At 43.9% G+C, this 25,282-nt stretch overlaps 1 protein-coding gene and 1 pseudogene across 14 annotated transcripts in view; one reads left to right on the top strand and one right to left on the bottom strand.

Annotated features, from left to right (window-relative positions):
• Positions 1-25,282, bottom strand: part of LOC306642727 (THO complex subunit 1-like) — a 192,735-nt gene that overhangs the window by 126,362 nt on the left and 41,091 nt on the right. Inside the window, exon 4 of one of the 13 annotated variants that reach the window (XR_013758608.1) lies at positions 19,307-19,661. The exons of 9 other annotated variants lie outside the window; for them this stretch is intronic. The gene's annotated coding sequence lies outside the window, so the exon portion shown is untranslated. Of the gene's footprint in view, positions 1-18,212; positions 19,662-19,687; positions 19,976-25,282 lie in introns of those variants that run through there. 3 more of the 13 variants (XR_013758621.1, XR_013758616.1, XR_013758617.1) reach the window with 3 other exon arrangements.
• On the top strand, positions 8,701-13,303 carry LOC306642721 (SREBP regulating gene protein-like; annotated as a pseudogene). The gene has a single exon. The product of its transcript is annotated as an SREBP regulating gene protein-like (transcript).

Raw genomic sequence — 25,282 nt, 5'->3', positions numbered from 1 at the left:
TCCCAGTCTGAAAAATGGAGATAATAATGTACCCACATCTGGAGTTGCTGTGAGGGTTGAAAGATTGGAGTGGTATGGGGGTCAGCACAGGCCTGGACAGGTGCTTCATCCTTGAGACATGAGAACCAGAGGGACCAGCACACCACAGCTACAACACTCCTGCAGTGCATCTGGTACTGTTGCTTTGGCTATCTCTTGGTTGCAAAAACCACTGGGAAATTTTAGTAGCCAAAGAGAATGCTATCATACAAGCATTGGCGAGCTTGCTATTAAAAAAACTTAGGTGAAAAAAATTTAGATGAACATTGTCAGAATATATTTTTTGGCACACAGCAAATCAAGTGCATCTACCAAGTCCAGTCATTGATTGAAACTCCTGGGCTCCATGTTAAATTCTTTGCTGTGATCATGTCAGTGGATGGGAGCACCTACTTTCCCTGAAGAGGGAATGCTGAGATGGGCTCGGCTCAGCAGTGACACTGTCCAACTTGAGCTTGTATGACATCAGCAGTGTCTTTGTCCTCCCTCAACACAGGTGTTCTTTGACAAAGGAGTGACCAGTCAGGAACCGGGCCTACTAGATTCTGACTGACTCAAGTAGAGACTGCCAGTTGTGCTTCTCTTCAGGTCCCCAGCAGGTTTCAGTTCCCCACAAGAGGCTACTCTACCCAAAAAGATCCTGGTGCTTTTCAGGTGGGAAAATTTGTGCTTAATTTTATTCTTTCCCAAAAAACATACTAAATGGAGAAGTTTGTCACTAAACAGTCTTCTGCTTGCTGGTGGTTTGCATGCATAGGAAGGATGTGACCCTGTCCTCCAGGATCCATTGACTGTGCCACTTAGAGGGAAAAGATAGACTCTGGGGAGATGTATGTGCAAGGGTGCTGAAGGAGTACCTCAGTTCCTGGGCAAAGTGGGGCTTCCTGGGATAAGGGGCAGGATGACGAGTGTTACTACTCTCTATACTCTCAGGTATTTGCCAGATGAATGAACAAACACTGACACAGGGAGCGTGCTGAGTAGAAGCACTTCATGGGTGTTCAGAGGGGTCCTTCCTATATTGCTCAATCCTGTAGTAAGGAGTTTAGAAAAGGCAAGAGAAATGGGACAAGGAGGGTTGTGATTCCTGCTATGAAGGTGCCTTGGTGAACCTTGGAGGAGGAAGGACAGTGGCCCCCATGGATTAGTGAGTAGGGGAGCCAAACCACAGCTCTGCCTCTTGGTGAATGGTCCTTTAGGGGAAGATGGACTTCTGGCCAGTGAGCAGAGAAGGCCTATGAGTGGGAGTAGGTGGGCCTTGGCCTTGTACAGGGAGCAGGGAGAAGGGAGGTCATTCCAGGCTGGAGCAAAATCTGAAGGCTGGAGTGAATGTGATCTTGCAGAGGACAGAAGATCTTGACCTCTGAAGCCAGAAGGAACTATTAGGGAAAGAAACTGGAAGTCCTGACAGATGACAATGGTTAGGGTTAGGCTGAAGCTGTTCTCCAAGTGGGTCACTGCCTCAGTAAGCCAGAACCTATGCCCTCACTCTTTGCTGATGCTGGGGACAGTCAAGTCATGCTCTTTGCAGGGGAAGGAAAAGCAGAATTTAGTGTGCATCATTACAAGTCAGGCAGGCTGCCCAGGCATCACACATGCTGGTGCTAGGTCAGTGACACTGATGAGCGAGTACACTGACATGTGTCCCCAAGGTCACGGGACAGTGCAGGGCAGGGCCAGGACCCAAGTTGAGTCCCAAGCCCAAGGAATCTCTGTAAAGTCAACTCTTTGCTTATCCCGTTCCTCAGGAGCATGTGTGAGTGTCACACACATGGGGACAGAAAAGGTGGAGGAAGTAGACCCTCTCGGTTCAAGCATGCCTCTTCACTGTCTGGAGGTCATGGTTGTAAATGCCAGATACAGAGAGCTCAGCTGTTGCCTGGAAAGAATTTAGCTCTTCAGGGTTTGGGTTGTGAAGAAAACTATCCTGTGAAGATGAATTTTTTTTTTTCCTTTTGGATTTCAGTGATGTGGAAGTAAATTTTTATGCTTTTGGAGACACATTTTCCTTTCTGCTCAGTAAAGAATATAATGAGACTGTAAACCTGGCTCCATGATACTATGTTGGCTTGGACCAAAAGGTGGGGGTGGACAGAGGGGCTGTGTATGGTTCAGCAGGGCTGGGAAATGGAAATGGAAGTCAGGAAGAAAACAGGAATTCTAATGCAGGGATCCGGGACAGGGTGGAGGTGGACCGAGGTCAGGGGGAAATTCCTGGGAAGGTTCAGGGACTGGAGTTCCTGGAGGAACAGCAATTCCCCCTTCTCCTAGCAGGTGATTCCCCACCAGGTCATTTTGGTTTGGTACCTGAGGGGTTGTAGTGATTTAGGATGTCCCTTGACATCTCCCTGCCTCCTTTTGCTGTTAGTCAGGGGGAGCCTCTGGGCTGTTGCTGAGAACTGCTGATCTTCAGTGAGCATTTATGAACCTTGGGAAGAGGATCTCACCAACCCTCTTTCAGCCAGAAGCCTGGTGTTCATCAGGTGCCTCCCTGCAGTACAGCAGCATGGTGAGGGCAGGGCAGGGCCCACAGCAGCCCTGTGCCAAGCTCCTGCAAGGTGCTGGGCAGTTGCCTGAAGAATGTGCGAGGTGTGCGCTTCTGACCTGAAGCTCCTGGAGGGATCTCGGGGACAGTGGCATGCTGACCTGGCCTTTGAGCATCCATGTGGGTCATTGCTGGGCCTTTCTCAGCTTACAGCACACAAACATTCACTGAGGGCCTTGGCCACAACAAACCTGGCCTATAGCCTCAAGGAGAGTTCAGATCAAAATAACTGTTTAAACACATCCTTCTTCTGAATGCCATTTATTTCATGTGTTCTCTTTTGACTAGAATTCAATAATTGAAGTTTCTGGGTGTTTTAGAACTTTTTTTTTTTTTTTTTTTTTTTTTTTTTTTTTTTGCTGCTGTGACTTAAGAACCCAACCAGAAAAATTACAAAAGAGAGAAGAAGTTTATTTGAGGGCTCAGTTTCAGAGGTCTTTGGCCATAGAAGGCTTTGGCCATAGAAGGCTGGATACATTGCTTGGGGCTCAAGGGGAGGCTCAATATCATGACAGAAGAGTATGGCAGAAGGAAGCAGCTCATGTGATGAGAGGAAACAGAGAGAGAGGTCTCCACTTGCCAGATAGAAATATATACCCCAGTTTCCACCTCCTCCTGCCACACCCTACCACTTCAGTTACCACTCAGTTATCCCTATCAGGGGATTAATTAACTGCTCGGTTTAAGACTCTCATAACCCCATGATTTTTCTTCTGAACCTCCTTGCATTCTCTCACACTTAAAGTTTTGGAGGACACCTCACATCCAAACTATAAAACTGAGGTTCCCTTTCATCCACTTTTGTTTGACACTTTGAATATTTGATCATTTGATTGAAGAGGGATAACTGAATTATCTTTGAAGCTGTTGAAACTGAGATTTATGCTATTACACTATCAAAGAACAAGGGATGCCTTTGCAGGGTAGACAGTCTCATTTTCTTCCCCTGTCCTACTTGATTAACATTAGATCCAGGACAGAATGGGGTTAGTCAGTGTTGCAGGAACTGACCAAATGGAACTGGAAGCTGAGTGAGACCTTGAGAAGTGGCAGATGTCATGCTGGGTTAGGCTAGCCCAGAGCTTGCAGATGAACTCCAGTGGGCTGGAAACTGAGGCTGTAGGTAAAACAATGGCAGTAGCAGCAGGTGAGGAATGCCAGCCTCTGACCCTCCAGGGGCCCATTATATTTTGCTGTCATTACACACACATGGCAGACTTCACAACCCAAGATCAGTGGTCACCCCTGTTTGGAAAGGAATATTTAGAATAGGGGTGGGGATGGGTGGTAAGAAAGTTGCTTGAGATGGGGACCTTGTGCTTACAGCAGGGGACACTCTCCAAGGGTACAGAGGATACCATTGTGAGAGGTAGTTGTGCTGCAGGGCACATTATGGGGAGAAGAGACTCAGTCCTGTGTCCTCCTGGCCTGTCTGGGACTTGGGTAGTCTTGGGAATAAACTAACTCAGGTCTGAGTTTCAGAAGTTTTGTAGGCTGCAGATAGGGGAGATAGGGGACAAAGAGGTCCCACTGGTCTGTGCTTAATCTATGCACCAGTCATGTGATAGAAGGGGATGAAGTTGCTCATCTGCCTGCCATGGAGTCACTATGTGAGGATATACTGAGAGTTGGTTCTTTGGAACTATTTGTGGGAAGAGTAGGTGTGACTCACTGGATAAAATTCTTGAAAAATAGAGACCACAACTTATTTTGTTGTCTGTGCTTCTGGACTCTCAGCAACTCCTCAGTCCCCTCCTCTTCATGTGGAATAGGAATCCCACCTCCTAGCAAATTTGGGATCTGGGTGGAAGTTCTGAAGTCCCTGTATGGGCTGGGATGGAGAATGGTGAAGAATAAAGGTACAACTCAGCCTCAAAATCTATTACTATATTGGAAAATTTTATTGTGTGACAACAGAGTCCACTCAACATGACCACAGTGGAATGGACTACAGGGGAAGGCTCCACAGAGGGAAGGCACAGTATGGAGCTCAGGCTTCTCAGCTCCAGATAAGTGTGTTACTTACCTGGCCATAAGTCCCAGGAGGGGAGTATCAGTTTGTTCAGCATTATATCCCTGTGCCTCACATACCCGTGGTACACAGCAGGTGTTTATTGAGTATTCATAAGTGGTAGGAAGGTGTTGCTGGACCCTAAGAGGCTGAGAGTGAGGGAGGTTTCAGTGGGGAAAAGCCAGCTGGCAGTGCTGACAGAGGCATCTCAGTTTCAGATACTGGAACTGTGAAGGACCTTTGAAGATTCATATAAGCCTCTCTCCTTCCCTCTTTGCACAAAAAAGATGAGGAAATAGCCAGCAAGATGTAGGATCTTGTCAAGTGATGGCCAAGAGCTTACTGATGGGGAAGGTACCTGGCCTGCAGTGCAAGTCCACCATACTCAGTGTTTGTGGCTTTTAAATGCTAGACTTTGGTCCCCACCTTACATCTGAAGGGACAGAAATGTGCAGACAAGATACTTGTATGAGGTCCCACATATTTGGTTCGGAGTCATTTCTGTACAACTCCTCTTGAGGGAGTTGTGGTGGGCATCCTCATTAAAGAGGTCTGGGATGCCCCATGGACTTAATGAGATATCAGAATGTCATTTAGCCCATTTCAATGCAACTGCAGGACTGTAATTAAGAAATCTCAAAAGAGTTATCCTTCATTCTTATCTTCCAAGTTGATGGGGAAGGTGTTGGAACTTCTTGGCATCCTTTATTAGCTTTGGATAAAACCTTAGAATAAGTGCATGGGCTTGTTAGAAAGGACAATGTCAGGAACCATTCCTTCTGCTGGCTGGTGTGTCATGAGTGGCTCACACTAAACTTTTCTCAGGAGGGTGTAGGTCACCTTTGTTCTCAGGGTTAAGGGTCAGAACCCAGCCATTCTGAGGGTAAAATCAAGGACATTGTGACAAGTGGTCGCAGTAGTGTACAGGACTGGGGTTCATGGGATGGACCTGGTCAGCATACAGCAGAATGAGAAATGAGACTGGGCACCGTGATTTAGCTTTACATCCTCTCTGATATTGGCCTAATCGGTCCACTACAGGAGGGTTCTGCCTCTTTCTGGCTGAAGAGTCATTGGTGACTGTATATTTTCAAACCTGTTTCCTCTTTTGCACAATAGAGGCACTCATGCTACTCACTGGCTGGGATTGTCATAATATGATATGGGGTGACACAGGTGGAGCTGTAGGCAGCCTGCCTGGAAAAACTCAGCAATACTCTATTATGATGCGGCTTATGATGACCCACTGTGTGGCACCTGTTGCCAAAAGGCTATTAGTCTAAGTGAGGACTACGGTGTAGCGGGTTTGATTTAGCTTCAAAGGAAGCTGTGACTATGGGAGCTTGTTTTGGACGGACTGAAGTGGCCCCCAAAATGGAGTGTGAGGAGGATCTCCTGTGGGGTGTGGAGAAGTTCCGCCTGCCTACCAATCCACTTGAAGGGGAACACCCTTGGTGGTCTGGTATGAATGGGTACAACATTCCCCGAAAGAGAGACAACCGGCTGGCCTCCAAATTCTGGAAGAGAGAACTTGGCAGAGGCAAGTCCCTCATCCCCATTCTGTTTCTACCATTAATAACTACTCCCCTCCTCTCTTAATATTTTGGACTTTATTGGCACCTGTCCTTGTAAATGGCATCCCTATTTAATCTACATGATGTCACATCCCTTGCCATCCTGACTCTGTACAGCTTCCAATGTGTCCACCCATTCCTGAACTTCCTTGTACCACTGTAGTGCTGGGCCACAAAGTGAAATGTGTTTTACCCAGGGCAAGTCCCTTGCCTTCCCTGGAACACAAGATAATATTTCTGTAGGGATAGAAGTCAGCAGCAAAATAGTTACATAGTTATAGGGCCCATGTGGGCTTACTGACCTAACTGCCATCTGGTTGGTGGTAGGAAGACTGTCTCCTGTTTCCACATATGTTTACAGTGAGGCCTTCCTGTTCTCCTGTAACCCACATTAGGCATTTCCCACTCTCCAGGGTTTGGCAGTCTCTAGGGACAAAGAGCTACCTAAGTCCTAAAATTGCAAGTTAATATTCTTTCCTGAACCTCCTGCAAGACCTGTGTTTCTCCTGTAGATACATAGGACATACTAGAAGATTCCAGATATTGATCCTTGGTCAGTTTTAGGCAATGTCAACTGGGGGACAGTATTCAGTCTCTCAACTGTCCAAGGTGTCACGTTCTCAATAGATATCCTTAATGTTTGAAGTAATAATGTGTGTGCATATACATTGATAGAAGTGAACACATGATGTTACCTTCACTGGGCTGAAAATCTGTTGGCTTTGGCTTTCAAAAGAAAGCTGCTGAATGACAGAGTCAGAGCTCAGGGTAAGCACCTGTGTTCTGCTGAACTGCTGAATTGCCAGCTTTGGTGAGGAGTCCCTGCTGGGCCACACGTGGATTAGAGTGGTTCTGTGAAGGAAATAACTGCTGACAGGGTCCCAGAGCTGTCCCACACTTTAGTAAGCAGACTGGAAATCAATCACCAGACTTTGGAAAAGGCTTCCAAGCCAATTACCTTCAGAGGTCTGTGGATGTTCAGGTAGATTCTGGATACCACAGGAGGGTGTCTCCAAGGTCTGTCCAGAAATGTGGCCTCAGGGATAGCTCTTTGGTGCTGTGGGACCCTCTTGTTCCTTGCCCTTCTTCTGCAGAGCCTGTGTGTCTGTCCCTTTTCAAGGTGTCACCACTGCTATCTTTGCCTTCTTATCAGACCTCCACACACAGTGCTCCTCCTCACCTGGCTGATTCATCTCAGGGTAAGAGAGACTCAGGTGTGTCTCAGTTCATGCCACCAAGAGAACTTTGCCCTTTTATGCAAAAACAAGTGCAAGTCCATCTGTTCTCTAGGAGATTCCAGCTGGCTCTATATAGAAAATCCCAGATGATCAGTAGGGTAGAGACTGTTAGAAAAGTCATTATTGACAAGAGGTTGGCTGAGAGTTTGAAGACAGAGGACAAGGAGAATATGATGGATCCCTTTTATGACCCACTTCCTGTGTGTGCTCCAGTGTTCACTGCCTTGGACACTTGCACATCAGTCAAAGGAAAATTTTCAACCATTAACCATTAACACATTCTCAATTATCATTTTATTGTTTATCATTAAGATGAGCTAGTTTCTCCTTTCATGGTCAAAGCTTATGCTTCTCCTGATAAATCTAAGAGTCTGAGCTCTGCCATTGAGACTCTTCTACCCGGAACCATTTGTGTTGCCTTCAACTCCAGACCAGCCACTGTGGCTGCAGGATCCTGGCAGACTCTAACTATTCTATGCCACTCATACTTCATCAGTGGAACTGCTGTTATCACTACTAGGTAGTGGGTGGCAGTATTTGGAAGTATGAGACACTTAGCTTGAGACCTGGTACATTGTAGGTACCCAAAAAGGAGGAAATAGTTTACTGCAGTGATTTGGAAGTAATAATTCAGCATGTGATGACCTCCAAGCAGGAAGCTTTACTTCGATGTCACCTAGTCTGAGAAGCTGTCCCTGGCCCCCTGGTTTTTGTGAGAGGCCCTCCAGGGTAACCTCAGTTCTGTACTTTGCTGTTCCACTTCCCTGCTTGTCTCATGGGTATTTTTCTGCTTAGTACTTTGCCTTGGATACACAGGGAAGCTCTGTTTGACTGACCTGTATGTTCTTGTTGGTAATAAAAACAGGGAGACACATCAGCTAACAACAAGGGGTATTTTTCAACTGTGACCTCCGGGTAAGCAGGAAGGACCTGGTTGGCTTAGGGGCCTTTGCTGTGGTGATAGTGAAGATGAGAATTTCTGACTCACCAGAAATTTTACCTCATTCAGGCCAAATGCGTTGACTCAGAAGACCCTGAACATAGAAGCAAGGCTTTAATGAACTGGGAGTGGGAGTGGGGATTTACATTGAGGAGAAAGGGAATAGCCCTGATTGAGAGAAACAGAATGAGCCAGGCTTCCAGTGAGTGGCTGGTTGGAAGGGCTGGTATTTTCATTTTAATTCTTTAAAGGAGTTTCCTTCATGTGGAGGCCTCTTGTGATATCTCCTAGGCCATTCTAAGACCAGTTGATCAACACCTATTTATGGTTGATCTGATGAAGAATGGAAGGGTATAAAATGACATATTCCAATCATTGTTAAGGTAGAAAAGTAGGAAGAGATTTAGTAACATTATAAATTAAGGCTTTAGAGTTTATCTGCCATTTTGTTCCCCATTCTGGTCTCTTACATGCTCATTCCCCCTGAGAGATTATATCCTTATTATTAGTAAGGGGAAAACTTGAGACTTAATGAGTTAAGGAGACATACAAGGAAGCCACACGTTGCCTGTTTTACATGAAATGGCTCCTTGTGACACCTTCATCTTTCTTGCTGTTTGACAACAGTAGAATTTCTCATATGAAATCTGATATCATGTTACACAGTAGTAGGTTCAGGAGTATTACACTTTCCTCCTCCTACTTGTTTCTCATTGCATTGTTCTAGGTAGGTTAAGTAGATGTCTCTTTTGAAATTCTACCAATTTATGAGGTATTTGTTTTTGTTCCCAAGTTCGTGAACAATCTCTGCATTTACAATACCCATGCCAGTTATATGAGTGAACAAAGGTTAATACCCTTTGGAAACCCACCCATCATGTTTATCCATAGCCACCACTGAGATTATTCCTAGTACTCACTAATTCTGGTTTAAGCATGTTTGTTCCACTCTTTTTCATGCTGAGATGTTGCCAGGTTGTTCCACTCTTTCATAGTTGTATGTACCAAGAAAGTGTTTATAATCTTACCATTTTACAAAGACAATTTCATTATTTGCATCAAATCTAATCATATGCCTTTGATTATCATCATTATTGTCATTTCAGATAATACCTGTGTGGCCTCTTTTGTCGCTTATGTACAAAATCCTCCCCAAAAGTACTATCTGGAAGGTATGTAAACAAGTCATAACCAGTGGACAGTGGATTCTCTACCACTTAAAGCATTTGGAGTACTCCTTACCATGCTAAAGACCATTGTTTGAAATTTCTTGGGTGCTTTTGCCACAATCCAACACAATGGGCAACATGTTAGACATTACCAGGCAGCAGTGTGACACACTCCACATTTCTAAGCAATATACATAGTTCCAGTGTCCTGTTTAGAGGACAGTTATTTTCAAACATCAATAATTTAAAATATAACACATTCCTCGATATAAAGTGAGAAACTACGTAAAGAAAATACTTTCATGAATGCATTTCTTATATTACATCCCTCTTAACATATTGGTGTTCCATTGAACAGTTAGTAAAAGTGACTTTTGCAGTAGTTTGTTGTTTTCACAATAAATTTTTAAATATTTCAAATGATCTCATCACCAATTACCTTTCTCAAAAGAATAACACTCTACAAATATAATATTTACTTCAAAAGTAACCATAAGTAGTCAATTAGTTGCTCAGTTTAATGTGTAAGACACCTCTAAAAACTAATACATAGGACAACTGACATACTGGGCTAATATGAACCACTACTTATCTTGAGGAGTTTACCCCAGTGCAATGGGTGGAGTTTAAGTGTGCACAAACTCCTCCCTGCTCAGATCATAGGAAATTGAATGCCCTCCGATTTTCACAGTATTAGTGTTACCTCAAGGTAGGTAAAGCTGTTTGTTATGATGGTTTACACATTAGGTATTCTCCAAAAGTTCATATGTGAGACAATGCAAGAAAATTTATAGGAGACATGATTTGATTATAAGATAATCAAGGATTTATTCCATGTCTGGGGATGAACTTGGCTAACTGTAGGCAGGTAGGGTATGGCTTGAGGCGGTGGTTCATTGGGAGTGTGCCTTGACAAATGGAGCTCTTTCTGCTTCCTGGTTGTCATGGTCTGAGCTGCTTTCCTCCATCACATCTTTCCACCCTGATATTCTGCCTCTCCTTAGACCCTGAGTTAATATAGGAGGCTGTCTATGAACTGAGACCTCTAAAACCATCAGCATCAAGTATACTTGATGATCCTACTCTAAAATTGTTCTTTTCAGTTCTTTTGGTCATAGTGATGGATAATTTTACTAAAACACTAATGCAGGGAACAAGAGTTGTTACTGCCCCTATTACTCCTATGGGAATTCATCCTCTAGCATGCTTATGCCAGTGTGTCCTGAGGTCATTGTTTTTCTAATACATTGTCATTTGTGCAGGGACAACATGCCAAAAGAGAAACCAGTCCCCTCCAAAGTGTTTTGGTTATAGTTGCACTCCCAGTTTAATACACCATCTAAAGCCCTGTCTATGTATCTGGGATGAACCCCACACATTTGTTCCTTGGAAAGAAGCTAAAGCCCTGCAAGATGCTGGGATGCAAAGAGCAATTTGGTGATAGAAGACCCAGAGGGTATGTTTAGCTCTTAATATCTTTCTTTCCTTCTGAATAGCAGGAGGAAGTAATAGAAACCCATATGAGGAATCTGTATGGATGTTTTTTTCTTGTTTTAACTGTAAGGTCTGAATAAAAATGATGAGTTTGCTTTGGGACACAAGTGTGAGTGGGGAGAACATTTGCTTTTATGATATTATCACAGTAACTATTGCACTCCCTGCTTTTATGGAATCATTTTTATAAAACTGCTTCCACCTGTGAATCATTTAGCAACAGGGATATCTACAGGCACATGCTTTAGTATTAGCTGGCTATAGTTTGTTCAATAATGTCCACACGTTGTATTTTAGAGGGGCTCAGTACAGGAATAAAGTATCTAGATTTAAAGTTTGACATCCCTGCAAATGTTTGATGTCAGGAGTGTCTAACAGTGATGATTATGAACCAGTGATGATTCTTGACTTCTAAAACTGTGTGGACTTGGTGAGAGGACCTGGACCTCCACATGCTGTCCCAAGGTTAATTGGGAGGTCTTATTAGCTACCAAAGGAGTCATGGCCATTGATTTTAAACAGGTTGGTAACCCCTGACTCAGGATCTTGCTGTTTGGAGAAATGAGTTATTAGTCTTGGGATGGCTCCCACTTTTGGGTTTAGACCCCTAAAGTTAAACCCAGTCTTTTGCATTTGAATTTTCATTTACCCATATAATGGCACATTTGTCTTTGGGTATACATTCCTTTTGGACATTCAAGACTGATTAGATGGTGCATTTCTACCGTAAAGGTCAGTCAGGGCTCCTCAAGGATTACTTTTTAGGGTTTTCAATTACAAATGAATTAGATTTTAATTCTTAGTAATCTTATATTTGCATGAACACCCAGGAAGGAGACTATCTTTTTTACTTTTTCACATATAAATTTTTTACTGCTTTTTACATAACAATTTATAAAAACATTTTAAGAGACCCAAGTATATTGTCTTTTATAGACAGTAAGAAGCCAAGAATACTTGAATTTATAATTAGTAATGAATATTCCAATATTTTAACTTACAAGCTGGACTGCGGACTGCATGGCCAGTGTTGAAGCAAGTGGTGGGGATGCTGGGAATGAAGGGGCCATGCTACTGGGTCTTGGGCTCTGATTTTGCTCCACTCTCTGGCTGTAGCACCTCCATCTCAACCAGGGTGGTAAAGCTGGCTGCCATGGTGAGGCGCTGACTCCTGGAGAAGGGGTCCATGCTGGTCCTGGTCTTCAGGCTCTGGCTGGTCTATATCCTCAGCAGCACCTTGAAGCAGGAAGAGAGGACAGTGAGAGATAGAAATCTCCAGTCTCAGGACCACAACCAATCCATTCCATGGAAAGTACAATTTAACTTGGGCAATAGCAGCCAACCAAGCATTCAGTGCCAGAACTCTTTTCAAGGGAAGAACCTCATCATGGACGATCTAGGGTTTATCTATGAAAGGAAGAATCTACTGACCAATGGCTGCTGTGATGTCAAACATCCCCAGCACAAAGCAGTACTGCTGCAATATCTGCCTGGCCAATGGCTGCTATAGCACCTATGAATACTGCATGTCCTGGGCCAGCAGCCCAACAAGAACTCTTCCTGAAGCACTCCTCAACAGGGCAGTTGTGGCATTCCAGAACCTCTTCATGGCAGTGGAAGATCACTTCCAATTGTGCTTGGCTAAGTGCAGGAACTCTTCCCAGAGTGTGCATCATGAGAACACCTAATAGGACCTCATAGCCAAGTACTGCTAGGGAGAGAGCCCACACAAGCTCTTCACCTGTGATGGCCTGCTGCAGACTGAGCACTGAGACACTGCCACAGGATGCACTAACTGGAACCAGACATAAGGGGCCAGACCAGTCCTGGAAAAGGTGGTGTGGGGACACTTTGACTGTGACCACTTCTGTGCTGTCCACTGGCTTCACCCACCACCTGGGCTGCAACTTGTGGAGCTCTTCTATAAAGTGGACTGGAACCTCTGGCTGAGCCCAGGCAGGAAAGAACTGCAGGCTGATCTGGGAGTGGTGGTGTTGTCCCTGGGAGATTCAGCTTTGGCACCCACACAGGGACCTGAAACTTGTGTTCATTTGGCACCATGTGTTCACTGCTATTTTGATCTGGGCTCTTCCATGTAAAATCATTTTTTAGATTCCTTTGGAATAGTAGGAAAAACATAATGTTGTATGTAGGAAAATGCCTTACCATTCTAGTTGAATATATTCAAGGAATTTTGAAAACATATTTTAACTTACGAATGACTCAGTTGTTTTACCTCTCATATAATTTTCAGATTTTGAACTATATGATAAGTACTGTTACAAATATTTATCTTACTTACATTTAATGTATTTTTAATAGTTGATTGTAGATTATCCATGGAAATCAAGATATCAGTCATTTTCAGTTGCTTCATCATCAGAGAATACAGTAATAGTCATCATACCTGAAATACAGAAAACAATAGACATTGCATCCCTCAAACGCCCAGCAAAGAAAATACAGCCTTGGTTGGCCAGTAACCCAGGCAAAAATGTGTGCTAACAATTCTGAAAACATCTTTATTTTTAGTACAAGTGGAGATTCAGAAGAGAGATAATCACCAAAACATGTAGTTGCTCTCTGTAATTGCAAGTGGAGGATTATTTTAAAATTTTTTATAAGAAATGCCTTAAAGTAGGCATGTCAATCACCCACCATTCCACATATGATGTATGACTCCTCCAGTGTGATAACAATCTGGGTTCCTGGACCCCTGTGGACATTTGGACCCTGTCACTTCATGGAAGAATTATTTTTCCAGGTAGTACAAGAGGGTCCCAGGTCTTCTCAAGTAGGAACAATCAGTCTTACCATTGCCAGTGTGGTCATAGGAGTCTGGTATATTTTTGTAATCTTCTATGTATCCTGACTAAGGGCCATGAAGACCTCCACATAAGGGCCTTTTGTCCATTTTATTTGTTTTTGTAGTAGAGATCTAATTGTGAACGGTGTTGAAACAAGGAAATCATCCCTCTTGACTATCAAGCACATATAGAGGCCAAGCAGTGTTGCAGAAAAAAAATATCTTTCTTTAGATCATCTAGTTTGAATATTTTCCAAATATACAATACATACCCCAAAGGGACTCTTTTGATTTGCTGTCAGGGTTCCCTGTATCTAAGACCACTGTAAATTTGATGTCCCATAATGAGTGGTGCTGAGGAGGGGTGTCAATCCCTGGAACAAGTGTCCATATAAAGAGAGTGGTAATATTCATTCTATGGACTCTGATTATGGACAAGAGCGGCCTGCCATACCGGAGGCTTGGCCTCAGAGGGATCTATTCAGGGTGTCAGGTTTGAAGGAAATCAATCGAGTTTCCCCTCTGGACATTAAAACAGTGGTTTTACAGTGGCTTATTTTTATAGGCAACTTTAAAAATTATATTTTGTTTCAAATCAATCTGAGTTAGCTTGTAAGTATTACAACTACCTAGGATGATTTGAGATAATGGATCTATCATGTGACCCTGCATTACCTTATTAAAAGTAGCAGGGGGCAGGGGGAAAGAAGTGAAGAGCTGCTAACAGCCTCCACAATGAACCTTATGATTATACCTAAGAGTTATTCAGAAACTGTTTACGAGAAATGCTGAATTAAATGTGCCAAACAAACAAACAAAAAAAAAAAAAAAAAAAAAAACAACTTACATATGCAGGGCCAGAAGGAGAGTTTATAAGATGAAATGGATAAGCATATTGGAATAAAGAGCCTGGATGGCACATGCCAAGTACAAGGAAAAGATGAAAAACACCAGTTATAGCATATGGGCTCTAACTAAGTACTCCTGATCCAGTGGTTCAGCTATAGGAATTCTCTCAATTTCCCAGATGCTGGAATCACAGCAGTAGAGCTACTGGAAATTGCTGCTAGTGGGCTATGGGAGTTTCTCTCAACTCCCCAGAAGCCAGAACCAGGGTCAGGCTTCCCTGGATAGCTGCTGACGAGATGAGAGCTCTCACACATGAAGCAGTTGTTGGTGATCCAACAATAGAATTTTTTTTCAATTCTCCAGAAGCTGGAGCCACAGTTGGTGGGCTATGGTAGTTTCAACTTTCAGAAGCAAGAACTGGCTGACACCTGAGCCACGGATTCTACTTTCAACTCCCCAGAAACTGGAGACAAATTTCAGTCTCCCTTTATGCCTCTAAAGCAGAGGGAGACCCAGGTGGGCCAGAAGCAGGGAAGAGAAAGAAAAGACGAGCATATTCCAAGGAAGAAAGAACCCATGAGCTTGTCTGGTGAAGAGTTTGACTCCATCAGGTGTCAAGGACATCAACCATCACCCTACTGCCATGTGAATCTGCATGGTTCAGAAATTTCCCAGCAACTGTTAAGGGAACAAGCTGGTGAACTGGGCTTCTGCCTTTTATCCTTGTCAGTGAGGAGGTTAAGCAAGTGAGCAGAGCAAAAGATTAGGATGTGATGCCAGAAGTGAGTATAAAACTAGTGTGGTTTGGGTAGAGCAGAAGCTTATCCTGTCTTAGTGAGTCTGGAGGAAATCATCAGGTTGGGGTGGTTAGGGTTAGACTTGGCCTAAAAGAAGAAGGCTTTCACAAGCAGATGATGGGAGCCTTCAAGGAGCACTGGGCCAAGAAGCTATAAGAGGCATCTCCATCTTGAAAGAGGCTTCCTGGCCTGGTCTGTCCTGCTGGCCACCTCACTGGTAGAGCTCCCTCCCACACTCCAAGGAACTCCTGCTGCTGCCATCCACAGCTGGTACCCCATGTCTCTAGCTCCATGTGGCTGACATTTACTCAGGGCCATACCAGTGACTGCTTTCATGTGCACTCTAGATTTAGCCCTTCCTTGTAGGTTTGGAAATGGGAGCACGACTGCACATCAGGGGTAGAGCTCAAAACTCCAACACTCCCCTAACAATATTTCCCTTAACATGGATATTATCTACTACTGACAGATCCCTTTGCACAACTGCAAAAGATTGATTTCAGTTTGTTCTTGTTTGGCTTTATTTCCCAAAATTGCAACTGCTACTGGTACTACATTTTCTAAGAGTAGCACCCAAAGTCATTGAGTTTATTCAGGCCTTGGATAGCCTGAGGTGGTCATCAGCCACTATGGCTGAATGAATCCAGCATTTCCCAGGACAGATGTACCCTGCCTCAGGACAGGTTTATGCTGATGCCTTTATTAGGTTCTTATCCTTGCTGCCAAATTGCCCATTGACCTTTCAGTGGTTCCAAATGACACAGGAACTGTGCTATTCTGTGTTCTTTCCTGGTCTTGGTGCCACAATGCCTGAATTAAGGCAGTGTCCCAGACTGATCAGGGCAATGGCAGAAGTCTATTACTGTTGTTCATCTGGCAGAACCATTGAGAAATGGGTTGCAGGTTAAAGGTTTGTAATAGATTACAGTCCTCTCTTGATTTAGCTAAAATATCATTTACCATGACCTAGAATGGAGCATCAAAGCAGCTCATGCAGTGGACGACCTGAGTTGGTGCTGTGCCAATCATGGGCCAGACATAGCCATGAACTGGCTGCAGATTGGCTCTATGGGGCCATTGAGGGTGGACCCTTTCGGAGTGCAAGTGGCCCTAGAGGAGACAGGCAGCTTTCTCCATACCTGAAATGGCATACTGGGACAAGTCATGCTGAGGTGGTCTTGGGCACTGCTGGGATTTCATTCCTCAGTGGTGTTTTCTGCCTTTCGAGTGGCACAGGACACTGTGACAAGGTCACTTGGGTTTCTCAGAGATGCCTGCTAATACCCAGAAAGGGTAACAATGGAGAGGAATATCTGACAGGCTATCTCATGGAGGGGGTGTCTTGGTCAGAGCTCATTGGTGGCTTGTGGGTAATTCCTGGCTGGAAACCAGCACCTTTGTGTTCCTTGTGTACAAATTTGCCATTGGTACAGATTGAATCATACCTGACTTTGTGTTGTTGATATTTTGTTTTTCTTTTCCATGCCATTAGGAAAAGCAACTCTCTGTTTTATGTCTAACTCATGGATTGCCCAGTTGCCTGCTGTGTGTCTTCAGTACACACAACTGTATGTGTGGTAGAGCCCCACTCCCACTCCCTGTTCTGCAGTGGAGTATCTCATGCATCTCTTTGTGAGAGTTATTAACCATGGGCTTTTCTTTCCCAAGTTGCTTTATGCTGACCCCATTGGCTCTTTTTTTTTTAATTAATTTTTATTGTAAACAAATGGGATACATGTTGTTTCAGTTTGTACATGGAGTAACAGCATACCATTTGCATATTCATATATTTACACAGAGTAATGATGTTTGATTCATTCTGTTATTTTGTTCCTTCCCCCCCACCCCTCCCACCTCTCTTTTCCCTCTGTACAGTCCCTCCTTCCTCCATTCTTGCCCCCCTCCCACCCCCCATTAAGTGTCATCATCCGCTTATCAGTGAGATCATTCCTCTTTTGGATTTTTGAGATTGGCTTATCTCACTTAACATGATATTCTCCAATTTCATCCATTTGCCTGCAAATGCCATAATTTTATTATTCTTTATAGCTGAGTAATATTCTATTGTATATATATACCACAGTTTCTTTATCCGAACGCATTCTATGAAGCTAATATCACCCTCATACCCAAACCAGGAAAAGACACATCAAGGAAAGAAAATTATAGACCAATATCCTTGATGAATATAGATGCAAAGATCCTTAACAAAATATTGGCAAACCGTATCCAAAAACATATTAAGAAAATTGTGCACCACAATCAAGTGGGGTTCATTCCTGGAATGCAAGGATGGTTCAACATTCGTAAACCAAGAAACGTAATCCATCATGTAAACAGACTTAAGGATAAGAATCATATGGTTATTTCAATTGACAAAGAAAAAGCATTTGACATAATACAACACCCCTTCATGCTCAAAACACTAGAAAAAATAGGGATAGTAGGAACATACCTGAACATTGTAAAGGCTATTTATGCTAAGCCCATGGCCAACATCATTCTTAATGGAGAAAAACTGAAACCATTCCCTTTAAAAACGGGAACAAGACAGGGATGTCCTCTTTCACCATTTCTATTCAACATTGTCCTCGAAACTCTAGCCAGAGCAATTAGGCAGACTAAAGAAATTAAAGGGATACGAATAGGAAAAGAGGAAATTAAGCTGTCACTATTTGCGGATGACATGATTCTATATTTAGAGGATCCAAAAACCTCCCCCATTGGCTCTTGAAAGCCACCAATGTGCTATAGAATGCCTTCCTGTAGGGATTTCTGAAAGGTCTCTGTGCACTGCATAGTAACAGACACCATTGACCAACCTCAGGGAGTTTCCACCTCCACCAGCACTACACTGCAGAGAGGAATGAGGTGGAACCAGGCAGAGACAGCTTCCAGAGTAGCTGCCAGGCCCCTGCAGGCATCTTCAACTCTGCAGTGACTGAAGTTCTAGGCTCGGCCAGGCCTGATGGGTGGGTAGCCAAGCCCATCTGAGTGCCTCTGCCCTGACAGCCATGGAGCAGGGTGGAGTTATCCCATTTTACAGAAATGGAAACAAATCCAGAAACTACCAAGAGCTTCAGTGACTTGCTCAAGGCTCCATGAGAAAAACCTAGATGAAGACCCAGGTCTTGAGGGCAGGTCTCCTCTTGTCACCCTCAAAAGGGAGGGGGAATGAAGAGAAGTGGGAAAGAGGCTGGAATGCTTAGGATCTGGGAGAACTATTCACTACTCTGAGAGGCCCTTTCTTATAGCCCTTCAACCCCAATGAGGCACTGGCTTTTCATGGCACACCCAATCCCTTTTTTTCATTTCCCACAGTCTGGGACTCACTTTCCCAAGGGAGGAGAGATGACTGCCTCCCCAGTTGGAGGGTTAGGGCAAGGGACAAGTGGACACATGCTCAGAAGGTAATCACTATCATGATTATGAGGACATCTGGATCAGAGGCAGGGCCCTTCTGCCATCCTTGGCTGTCCCTCCACAGTCTCCATGTTAGACCACCTCATCTTCTTGGTTCCTCCTTTCTCCATCTCCCACAGTCACTGTGTTGAGTCACTGAAGCCACCAACCCTCCTCCATGGTGATCCCCGGAGTCCCTCAGATGACACTATGGGGAGTGTCAATGAGTCCTGGGCCTTCCTCTAAGGAAGAGCTCAGCAGGGTACCAGGGAGATACTTCATCAACCTTCTCTGAACCCCTCCTCACTGCAAATTGCAAGCTGGCCCAGTGACCCAGGCAAACATATGACTCTGTCACAACCTCTGTTTCAGAGGTCCCTGCAGGCAGATGACAGTGCTGCCTCCGCATTCCTGCCTTTGCTGCCAGGCCTGAGTCTGGCACATGCAAGACCTCTCTCCACCTGGCCTGGCCTTCCATGGGCAGCCTCAGGTTTCCTGGCCTTTGCAATAGCTTCCAGCTTTTTTCTGTTACTAAAAGTGAGGTGGGGTCAGTGGCAAAGGCCCCTTGCACAGGGGTGGACCTGGAGGGGCTGTTCACAACCTGTGGTGACAGAGATGATGAGGGACATGCTCACTACCTATAGTGACAGAGATGATGGAGGTTGAGAAAGGCCCTGTGAACACCTATCTGAACCAATTCACGGGGAAAATACATTCTTTGTCACTGCTGGTTTGCCTACCTGCAGGAATCTGTTGTTCTGAGATTGGGACTGCATCTTTTTCTGGCTCCAGGGTTCCTAGAAGAAAAAAAAAAAAGAAAAAATGAGATAACTTTGGGCCCATCCCATGAAACAGGATTATATGTTTTAGGTCTCTTCAAATCCTTTGTGGAAAGGGCTAGGAAAAGAAGAAGTGAATAGAGGAACTAAATAAGTAGCTTAACTCTTTCTGAGAAATGTTACTTAACACCATCAGTCATTGGGCCAATACTGGAACACCTTGTCTGCTACCTTCATGAGAAGGCTGTGAGATGTCCTTGCTGTGGAAGCAGATGGCAGGCGAAACTGTTGGGCCAAGTGATGTGCACATGGGAGTCTCATTCCTTAGAGAGCTGTTATCAAGACATTAGTGCTCAATATTTTTCATCTCCATTAGGACTGATATTCTTCATAGAAAACCCAATCTTGACTTTGGTTACAGATTGCATATGAAACACAGAGTCCTGCTCAGAGAGGAGAATCCAGGTGGCATTGGGAGAGCCAGACCTGCTTTTCTAGACTTCCTTTGGACCTCCATAGGCCCCAGTGCACTCTATAAACTCTTCACCTCCTGGAGTGAGTACCTACTTTGTGCGAGGCTTAGTGGTAAGCTCAGAGGAACAACATGGGCATGGTCCCAGCACCCCTGCCGCTGCACTCTAGCAATGTCTCAGCTTCCTTGCTGGCTCTTGGAATGCTGAACTTGCCCTGTTGGAAATACACTGCTGCCTTCTTGTGGCAGCCTTGCTACCACTTCAGAGGTGATCTCAACTTGCCTTCTCCAGGCTGTATACACCTAATCTCTGCTGTTACCTACTTTGACAGGCCATTTCTTGCTGTCTTTTGCCACTCATTGCTTGTTTAGATCCTCTTCCTGAGACCCAAAATGCCTCTTTGACCCCATCTAGAAAACCTTTGCACCCCATCATTATTCTCTAAGATCCAATCACATGACTCATTGTCTTGCTGGCTACACCATGGGCTCTATGTGGGCAGATTTGTCTTGAACCACCCCTGAGTGTCAACTTTGTGTGTTGCAGGCGCAGTGTTGGATAGCCAGGGCACAGCAACTGTCAGTTGAGTGAGCATGTGAGGGGTCACAGTCAGCCTCTGAAGGAAGTGCTTCTTTCAGTAGTCAGTTACACTGTTCAGTGTTCCACAGAAGAGGCTCCTTACTCAAATGGCTGTGACCTCAGGATGGTTTTGCATCCATGTCTGTTTCTCAAACTGCATAGTGAGCTCTGCAAACACCAGCACTGGGCCTGGCAGGAAGCAGGCTTAGTATGTCTGTGGAATCTGTCACGCTATCTGCTCCTCTATACCTCGGCACCTGTCAGAACATCTGGCACACAGCACACAGGCAGCAGACACTGAAGTGAGTTGATTAGACCCTTTCCATGACTGTAGTCACTACACACACATGACCATCATTTGAGCTTCTCACAGCGACAGACTTAAAAATGGCACTCGTGTTTTCTCTCCTGTACTGCCCTCAAAAGAACAGAAGCCAGATCTTTCCTGATGATTGTAATTTGGAAACACTTTGCTTAGGTGACTCTGCCTTATAAAGTATATTAAAACTTGTATAATTCCCTGGACAAGATGAAAGTTCTTGTTGTAGAATTCCAACTATAGTTGTTCTAATTTTTAATTCAGTATAAGAATTAATTTGTAAGACAACAAGTGTGCATTTTAAAGTACTTTTATACTCAGATTATCAGATGGACCCAGCTATCCCACTTCTTGGCCCATACCCAAAGGACTTAAAATCAGCATACTACAGAGATACAGCCACATCAATGTTCATAGATGCTCAATTCACAATAGCCAGACTGTGGAACCAACCTAGATGCCCCTTAATTGATGAATGGATAAAGAAACTGTGGTATACATATACAATGGAATATTACTCGGACGTAAAGGATAATAAAATTATGGCATTTGCAGGCAAATGGATGAAATTGCAGAATATCAAGCTAAGTGAGATAAGCCAATCTCAAAAAGCCAAAGGATGAATGATCTCGCTGATAAGCGGATGATGACACATAATGGGGGGTGTGAGGGGGGCAAGAATGGAGGAAGGAGAGACTATATATAGGAAAAAGAGGGGTGGAAGGGGTGGTGGGGAAGGGAAAAAAACAGAAAGAGTCAAAAACTATTACCCTATGTAAATGTATTATTACAAAAATGGTATGCCTCTACTTCATGTACAAAAAGAAACATGTATCCCACTTTTTTACAATAAAAATAAATTTTAAAAGAGATTATCAGATGAAGAATGTTTGATCAATGTCAGTATTGAAGGGGTGAGTGATAATTTTGAAATGGCAATAAGTTTTGTAGGTTGTTTACTTCATCAACAAAACATACTCACTATGAGCAAAGCATAATTTTCAGGCTCTGGGGAAGAAACAAATACCCAGATCTACTAAGCAAACATTCACTGAGGGAAGGCTCTGTGCTCGTAGAGAAAGAAAGGCTGGTGATAGGGGAAGGCCACAGGCTCCCAGGAGCTCTCAGAGACCTTAAGTGGGAAGAGTCATTAATGAGAAGAGGACACATTTTTGGTTATGAGCTGTGTGCCTCAGAATGCTCAAAGTGACCTGGACAGAGTGCAGAGGGCACACACAGGGAAGGGCAGAGCCTTTCACAGATAAACATCATTCTCTATTAGTTATCTATTGCTTTGTGTCCAGTTACTGCCCAACTTAACTGCTTAGAATAAGATTTCAGTCAGCAGGCACCAAAGCAGAAACAGCACAGAGGGGCGTATCAGAGGAAAGCTGCTCAGCTCATGGCTGCCAGGAAGCAGAAAGAGAAGTAGGAACAGGTGACAAGGAATACCTTCCAGGGTTCACCCCCAGTGACCTACTTCCTCTAGCCACCACCTCCCAGTAGTTCATTCAGCTCTGGATTGATTAATCCATTGATGAGATGGGAGCCTTCATGATTCAATCACGTTTTGAAAACCCCACTTCTGAACACTGCTGCACTGGGGACAGGACTTCAACACAAGAGACTTTGGGGACATGCCAGATCCAAACAACAAGCAACCAACATGTTTATTCACACAGTTGCCTAAGCGTCAGGAATAGGGGTGGTGTAGCTGGTTAGTTCTGCCCCAAATTTTCTCATGAGGCTGCAGTCAACTGAGTCCTCCCTTGAGTGGTGTGGGCAGGTCTCCACTACCCACTGGCCTCTCCACAGGGTTGGCTAAGTGTCCTCAAGACACTCTAACTGGCTAAACACAGAGCTAATGACCTAATTGTGGGGCAAAGGGGTGGGATGGAACATGAGAGCATATGTTGAGTAAAATAAGCCAGAGTCAGAAAATGAAGTGTCCTATGTTTACTCTGGACACCAGGGGAAGAACAGGGAGGGCAAGAGGACGAACTAGGGAATAAAACTGTCCAATTTTTATGTTGTTCTGTTGTGCACATGTACACATAGGTAAGGAGGAATCCCAGTATTATAGTATTATATATAACATAATGTCCCAATAATTAAAAAACAAAAGTGACCCCGAGGCTGCTTACTTATCACACAACATTCTGTTTTCTCTCTCCTCCAGGCCCCCAGGATTGTGAAGAAGGACAATGCACCCGATGTGGTGAAGAGGCCTAAAGCTGCCCACCACAGTAGGGGGAGCACGTGCACTGGGCAGCTGAGGCCTGAAGAGTATGGAGGGGCTGCAACATGTTGCACCAAGCTCCACAGGGGCCGACAGGTCCGGGTGTGGTGACTAAGATTGACGTGGCCCAACAAATTCAAAGAGAGGACGGGGAGGACACAGGTGGCCAGGAATACTGTTGGCAGCTGAGTCCCGAGTAGCGGAAGCATTCTGGAAGTCCAGGGCGGTCCTTCTGCGGAGTCTGGGTCTGGCCCCCACCCTCCATCCCCATGGGTTGTTGTCTGGGTGGATTTCAACAATCAAGTAACTCAAACTGGGGATCCATGGCAGAAGATGGATTTGATCCTAGTAAATGTGTTTGACGTCACAAACATGCAAGGAGAAGACTGGTCAATGTGTACCATGATTCTGGTGCCAGTGGCATCAGCATTACTACGATCTTGAAGGCCTGAATGGTTATTCGGGTTATCTTGTTCTTGTTGAGACGTCCTGACTGAAAAGGATGAAATTTATTTGGAAAGCCAACCAGTCCTCATAATGCAGGATCCACCAGCTTCTCCTGTGAACTAACTTTCTGACACAGGAAGTGGAAGTAGTTAGCACCTTGCAAGACCAAGAGAACTTTTAACCCCATTAGAACTGTTTCTCATTTTGCATCTGCAATATGGGATGGTACTGTTTTCATGATCTTCTAGAAATTTTACTTGCAAACATATTTTTGCTTCCTGTGTTATCACCATTCCCATTTACAGTATATTTGAGTAAATGATTATATTTAAAAAGTTACATGGGGCTTCTTTGGTTGTCCTAAACTTTAAACATTCCACTCATTCTGTTTGTGTGACCACAATTTTTGTGTGATTTGTGACCTTGTTGAAAGAAGGGTTTTCTGCATTTAAATATTATAAATGGTATTGATAGGTTTTTAAAGTTCTTGTCTTCATAAGATATTTATAAAGTTATATATGGGGTTATCTGGGATTATATGAAAGAAGATGAAAAGTACACTGTGTTTACATTTACTTTGGTAGTTTATTAGTTGGTGGCAGCTTTCTCCAGTTCTTGGGACATTAGCAACTCTTGGAATATTTTACAAATTAGGGCAGGAATCTGTATCATTTATTACAGCCAACTTATGTGGCTAGAATAGGAGAAGTGAAAGTTATTTTAATAATTTTTTTACTTCCATTAAAAATATCTAATGCTAAGAATATTTTGCTGTTTAAAGTGCTGGACATTGAACCCAGGTCCTAGTGCATGCTAGGTAAATGCTCTACTGCTGAGCTATCTCCCCAGCTGAGAATATTTTAAATAAACATTACTAATCAATATGGCGGATGATTTTTTTTTCTTTTTTTTTTTTATTGTAAACAAATGGGATACATGTTGTTTCTGTTTGTACATGGCGTAAAGGCATATCATTTGTGTAATCATAAATTTACATAGAGCAATGTTGTTTGATTCATTCTGTTATTTTTTCCCTTCCCCCCACCCCTCCCACCCCTTTTCTTCCTCTATACAGTGCTTCCTTCCTCCATACTTGCCCCTCTCCCTAACCCTAACTCTAACCCTAACACTAACCCTTCCCTCCCCCCATTATGTGTCATCATCCACTTATTAGCGATATCATTTGTCCTTTGGCTTTTTGAGATTGGCTAATCTCACTTAGCATGATATTCTCCAATTTCATCCATTTGCCTGCAAATGCCATAATTTTATCATTCTTTATGGCTGAGTAATATTCCATTGTATATATATACCACAGTTTCTTTATCCACTCATCAATTGAAGGGCATCTAGGTTGGTTCCACAGTCTAGCTATTGTGAATTGAGCAGCTATGAACATTGATGTGTCTGTATCTCTGTAGTATGCTGATTTTAAGTCCTTTGGGTATAGGCCAAGGAGTGGGATAGCTGGGTCAAATGGAGGGTCCATTCCGAGTTTTCTAAGGAATCTCCACACTTCTTTCCAGAGTGGCTGCACTAATTTGCAGCCCCACCAGCAATGTATGAGTGTACCTTTCTCCCC

The sequence above is a fragment of the Sciurus vulgaris genome, assembly GCF_902686455.1.
Source record: "Sciurus vulgaris genome assembly, chromosome: 13".
Taxonomy (NCBI): Eukaryota; Metazoa; Chordata; class Mammalia; order Rodentia; family Sciuridae; genus Sciurus; species Sciurus vulgaris.
Note: the sequence above shows the minus strand (reverse complement) of the source record. Positions and strands in the feature narration are given on the sequence as shown.